Source organism: Marmota marmota, unplaced genomic scaffold (assembly GCF_001458135.2).
Source record: "Marmota marmota marmota unplaced genomic scaffold, marMar, whole genome shotgun sequence".
NCBI classification, from domain to species: domain Eukaryota; kingdom Metazoa; phylum Chordata; class Mammalia; order Rodentia; family Sciuridae; genus Marmota; species Marmota marmota.
In genome coordinates, this window is record NW_026000146.1 from 170,098 (window position 1) to 176,820 (window position 6,723).

The following is a 6,723-nucleotide window of genomic DNA, read 5'->3' on the forward strand; positions in this document are numbered from 1 at the left end:
GAGATATATATATATATATATATATATATATATATATATATATGATTGTTAGGTCTGGTTGGTGTAAGATTTCCTTGAGCACTATGAGATGTTCTTCTTTACCCCTTTTGATTAATTTTGGCTTGAAGTCTACTTTATTTGATGAGTATGAACACCCCTGCTTGTTTTCGAGGTTCATGTGAGTGGTATGATTTTTCCCATAGAATGAGTTTCCTGTAGGCAGCATATTGTTGGATTTTTTTTTTAATCCAGTCTACTAACCTATGTCTTGGGTGGTGAGTTTAAGCCACTAACATTTAGGGTTACTATTGAGACGTGGTTTGTATTTCCAGCCATATTTGTTTATTTTTACTACATGACTTGAAGTGTTAATTAATTTTTAATTGGTATCTACTACTTGTATTTACATAGGATTCAGCATTGCAATTAAACGTGTAGTGATCAAATCAGCACAGTTTCCACCTTCTAAAATAATACTTTGAAGTTTGAAACCTGCAAACTCTTGTTAGAATGTCCACAGTCTAATAATTACTTATACAATTTAAACTATGTACTGTAAAACCTAAGAGTTACTTTTCCCTCTTAACTGCTTTTCAGCACTCCTTGACAACTGTCTCTCTTATAACAGATATAAGAAGCTTTTCTCTTTTGTGGTTCTTTGAGATCAACTTTTTCAGCTTCAACATGAGTGCAAACATACAGGATTTGTGAAATATAAAAAATCACTAGAAAAAGACAATCTCCCATGATAAGTCCAGAAAAAAAGAATATAAATTTATAAATTGTAAACTGTAATCCCAGTGCCTTGGGTGGATGGTGAGTTCAAAGCCAGCAATAGCAAGGCCCTGAGCAACTCAGTGAGAAGCTGTCTCTAAATAAAATACAAAATAGGAGTGGGGATGTGGCTTGATGGTTGAGTGCCCCTGAGTTTAATCCCTGGTGCAACCCCCCCCCAAAAAAAAATTGTAGTGTTCACATTTAATCACTAACTAGGCTTTAGTTCTTTTTTTGGTGAGATCTATATATAAATGGCATATACCAATATTATGAATTTATTTTATATAAGTCAAATATAAATATTTTTATAGTATAAGCTTGATCTATGTTAGCATGTAAAAAATAACTTAAAAAATGTTTTAGGTGAGGCTGAATGCCTGCAATCCTGTTGGCTCAGGAGTCAGAGGATTGCAAATTCAAAGCTCAATAACTAAGCAAGATTTTTCCCCAATATAAAAAATGGCTGGTGATTATAGTTTAATGTCTAAGTGCCCTGGGTTCAATCTGTGGTACAAAGGAAAAAAGCAGGGTTTTAAAATTGCTTCTCAACAAAAAATGTGAATTTTAAATGAAAAACTGCATTTTATCACTTTTCTGTAACACACAGAATCTGCTTTAACACATTTTAAACATTTGAATCTTACAAAATCCAAGTCTTCTAACACTCATTAAATGACATGTTTTAATCATGTGTGTCTCAAGGCCATTGGATGAATTTAAGGTCAGTCTGGCTGAGGAATCTGCAGTCATACCAACAGGGGTGTGCAGGTAATAGTCAAGAACTCATGGATTGATTGTTCATTGTCTTGAAACTGTTGGAAAATTGTTTTCTGATGGTAAATTTCTATATCAGTATCAGGAAAAATTTAGAACCTTTCCTGATAGTATGCTTCAAAGAAAGGGACACAAATTCATGCAATCCTAAGGAAAACTAACTTCATACATGTAGTGCCAGGAGAAACCACAGTATGGTCATTCTGCTATTTCCAATTTTAAACCAAATCATATATACTTGATGTGCATCATTTAGTGATGTGATTAAAATTGTGTACATATATCATGGTAGTGTTGTAAAGAAATATCTATAGTAATGTCAATGCTGAGGTACCATTGTTGTTAAGAAGCATCCTGGGAATGATTCATAGAAATAACTGAAATCCTGAGCTATGTATGTTCCCAGCTGTGCACATTATGCCTGGCATAACATAGACCAGGAGATCATGAGATAAGCTCTCTAACATCAGGAAGATAATGAGAAACAAACACCCCTCAAACAAGGGTCTACAGAGGTCCAGGTCCCTATTGTACTAGGCACTAATATCCTTTATGCACTGGAGAAATCAAGCTGCCCCCCAGAGGGGGAATTCTGTGTGGAAGGATGTGTAAATCACAGGTTATCTAGCAGATTTCTGAAATAGGTTCCATTTGAAGAATTCACATATGGTAAAATGAAGGAAATGCCAAGGGAGGAGACGAGAAAAACAGATCACACATGAAAAAGAAATTTTCAAAAAAAAATTGTTAGAGCTGATAATAAAGACTGGGGGACACTCGTGGTTAAGACTCCCTTTAATATCTGGAGCCAGGAAGGAGTCATGTTAGATATGGTGCCATCCTGATGTCACTATAGTCAGGGGGTGGCTGTATGATACATGCACTATCATCTGAGTTCCAACAATCTAGTGAGGACTGCTCAGGCAGTGGACACCAGCTGGTCGTCAGGACAGAAGTAGAGAGAATTACAGGAGGATTACACCCCACTGCAAGTTTGGGTTCTTTGGACTTTCTGGGTGGGCACATTCCAGGGTGAAAGTTAGGGGAAAAAAACATCTCTTCTCCCATATGCAGTGTGAGCATCATCCTGCTCATAGGGGTGAAAGATCCTATTTCCTCACCCCTTGGCAACTCATGTGCAGACTTACAGCTTGGGATTATATTCATCGCACAGCTCTGCTTCACCACTACTGCCAACCCTCCCCATATCCCCTTGCGATTCACTAATGTAAAAACATACAAAAGGGAGATTGAGAATTGAAACTGGTCTTGCTTCAAGCAAGTGGTCTTGGGACTGATGTCTGCCTTAGCAGAACCTCTAAATTGTGGCTCTTTGTGTGTTGGGAATCTATGAAGAGCACTAGGAATAAATGACTGAGACCTCAGAGAGGGTGACACCATCACCCAGCCCTCTGCTGCAAAACACACCCTTCAGTAACATGATGAGCAAACCCTGGGCAACATTTGAATGAATGGCAGCTCTTTGTGAGAAGTAGAGGTGAGAATTATGTTTTGTTTTTTTTTTAATTGTCAGGGTTTTAAAATACAGCTCAGGATTCACACTTATATCTATGATTGTTTTTAGAGAGAGAGAGAGAGAGAGAAGAGAACATTTTTTAATATTTATTTTTCCATTTTTGGTGGACACAACATCTTTATTTTTATGTGGTGCTGAGGATCAAATCCAGCACCCTGCACATGCCAGGCGAGCACATTACTGCTTCAGCCACATCCCCAGCCCCAATATCTATGATATTTATATTGCCATTATTTTAAATTTCTCCTGAGAGAAGCCACTAGAAGAAAAATTGTTCTTTAAATTCAAGAAAGAAGAAGCCCCAGAGGTGCTTTTCTTGGGGACAAGTGCATGGAGTACTGCATACAGGGCATATGTTAAGGGCATCTGAGTGGCAAACTGCTTACCCCATCAGCACAGTTCTGGGAATGAGGCCGCATGTTGCAGTCCCACTCCTTGATTGTTCACTGCAAGGACAGTTAGCAGTCATTTCATTGGTGGCTGTCTATATTTTCCTTAGGCACTGCCTGAGTACTTACACATGGTAACTGCACAATAAAATCAGATCTGCATCCTGCTTGGTCTCTGGAGGTTTGAGAGACTCCACAGCCACACTCTCCTCTACCCTGTTCTGTAGACCTCCTTGGGGGATGAGAGAGCCCATGTACTTCTCTTGCAGACCCCAAGCTTTCATTACTGGGAAATCCACAAGGTCCTGCAGGAGGGTCTGGTTCCCTGACTGATGTTGCAATGGAAGAGTCAAGTCCTGCTTTATCTTGATCTTTGTGTCTTTGGGTCACATTTATCTGTGCATGCTAATGACACAAAAAATAGAATTTTGGAAAAAAACCTGAAAGTGACCAGGGCAGGATGGGTTTCAACTGTCCTGAATGTTCCTCTAAGCAAAATTGAGTTTACACACTTCCATTGTTAGATATTGCAAAATATTTTTTGTGATTAAAACAGAATGGACTAATACTTAAAAATATTCTTCCAAATTCTTGTGAATTATATTCACAAGCCTATAATTTGGAACCATGAATTGGAAATTACCAGCGCATTAATTTGATTTTTAAAAATATTTAATGTACTTCCTTCTGATCATGGTCCCTTATTTGACATTTACCAACTGAAAGAAAAGTCTTACCCATGTGTGATTCCATTCTATAAAATGAGGTTTTGAACATAGAACCTCATTTCCTTCTAAAGATTTCAAAATGTACAATTACTCAAACAATAATTGTTCTATGAGTTATGAAGATGACAAAAGCAAGATTATCAATATTAAAACTTATTAATTCCCTGGTAATAAGTATACAAAATAGTAGTGTTTAAAATCTCTACATGACATACCATACATAAGTTGTGTCCCATGAAGTTATTAAATTTAAAAAAGTAAAAAGTAAAACTGTCATTCCCTAAAAAATAATTGGCTCATTTCCGCAGGATCTTAAAGAAGCAAACATCTTTAGAAGACAACATCCTCATTTCACCTTACAGAACACAGTCCTCTGGGCTCTTTAGGACTGTTGGAGTGAATGTTTCCTCTGAAGCTACTGGGAAATTTCACTAGTAGACCAAATATCCTCCTCCAATGCCCTTTTTAGAACCCACACTAACTCTGCATCTGAGGACACAGAGGTACTTAGTCATCTGAATAAGCTGAGCAGAACACGAACACTCTTAGGTTTTATGGAAAGGATGTGTTTAAATCTTCTTTCTGCAGTTTTGTAATTTTAATGTCTATAGAAAGACAAGAAGGTCCCACTGCAGAACACAGAACTGTAGCTTCCCCAGTGGGACATGTCATCTGTCTCTCAATTTTACTGTCTTCTCTGATGGATAACAGGAATCCAAGAGAGCTGGGCTCCAAACTCTTAAAGTTTCCTGGACACATCTGGAAAAGGATCTTGATTGAGATCATTTTCTAATCTTGTTGATAAGGAAACTTAAATTTCTCCAATTCTGATTCTAAAATCAAATTAGTCCAAACGTGTCCCACAATTCATAATGCCTCTACTTTGGTGTGAGGGACTCCTGACACCCCCATAGTTGCCCTGAAAGTTCTCTGCCTACAGTGTGTGATGGGCAACTCTTCCCTAGTTTTCACATGGAGCACCCCTTTTCAGAGGTAGTGATGGTTCAGTATCTCATCCTTTCCAAAGTGACAGTTCTGTGGCTCAAACTCTGAGTGAAATATTAAAACTAATCTAATATAAAATGGAAAATAGAAAAGTAGTGGAAGAGCTGTAGTCACATGTTATAGAAATCACAGGCAGATTGAATCTAGTCAGAGCTGAGGCAGCATCTGAGATAGAGTCCACTCTAAGGAACCTATATGATCAACTCCACCTTCTCTGAGAGAAACCATGCAAAAGTAGGCTCACTCCCCTGGGTAATGTATATGAATATATATAAAAGCACTAAAGCCCTATATGAAAATGGAGCCCTGTTATCTGGAGTCAAAAGAAAGGACAGTCATTTCAAGTGGACCCACTTATGTTCCAGTTGTAGAAATCAGAAGATAGTTCTTGATCACTGCCATTATCAACATGTGAAGGATTAATACAGGCATGATAACGAAACACTTTTTTTCTAGAGGTAATTGGCAACTTGGACCAAAGGGAAATATTTAAAATAAAAACTAATATCCACAGACAGAAACTCCACATGGATAGGCTGAGGGAGGTTGGAAAACTGAAGAAGAAACTCACAATAATTGCCAAAGAATGAGACCTCCAAAGCCACAGGAGAGGGAAACTTAAAATAGGAAAGAGTGAAAGTCATTGAACAAGTATTTTAGCATACACACAGTTAGGCAAGACACGTCAAGGGCAGAGGAAAAGTATCCCCACATGCAGCCCCCATCCTGGACTAGCCACATGAAAGTTTTGTGCCTTTGAAGACTTGGGCTCTGCCTTACTCCCTGGCATGGCATGGAGCATTGATTACCAAGGCGACACCTGGAATACTGTCCCTCATATGCACTCACCTCCTGGGAGGCTTCTGGGATGAGGCATGGCAGAGGGTTGGCCAGTACTGCCAATTTTGTGGAGCTAAGAAGATCTCTTTGGAGAGGTGGAGAATTGCAGACACACACCTTTGTTGTAATGTGGACTTGCTGTGTAACTAGGTGTTGTTGAATCCAATCTCTTTGTCTAAGTTGCCCTGATTTTTAATAAAGAGAAAAATAATTTTATCTCTAATGGTGAAGATTAGGCCACAATACACTGAAAAAGCAGGTTCCAACCAGTTACACAAGGTTCTCTGGAGAGCTGAGCATGGTGGTACATGCCTGTAATCTCAGCAGCTTGGAAGGCTGAGGAAGAAGGATGATGAGTTCAGAGCCAGCCTCAGTGAAGGAGATTTACTAAGCAGCTCAGTGAGATCCTGTAGCTACATAAAATAGGGCTAGGGATGTGGCTCAGGGGTTGAGTGTCCCTGAGTTCAATCTTCATTGTTCCCCCCCCCCCAAAAAAAAGAAGAATGTCTGGGGAGTGTGGCTCAGGGTTTGGATTTATAACAGCTTTCATGGAGGGTCTAAAGTGTAGAACTAGTATAGAATAAGTGTTCTGGGCCAAGCTCTGGAGTGGATGTGCATGCATTTGAATTCAGGCATATATATATATTTATATATATATATATATATATATATA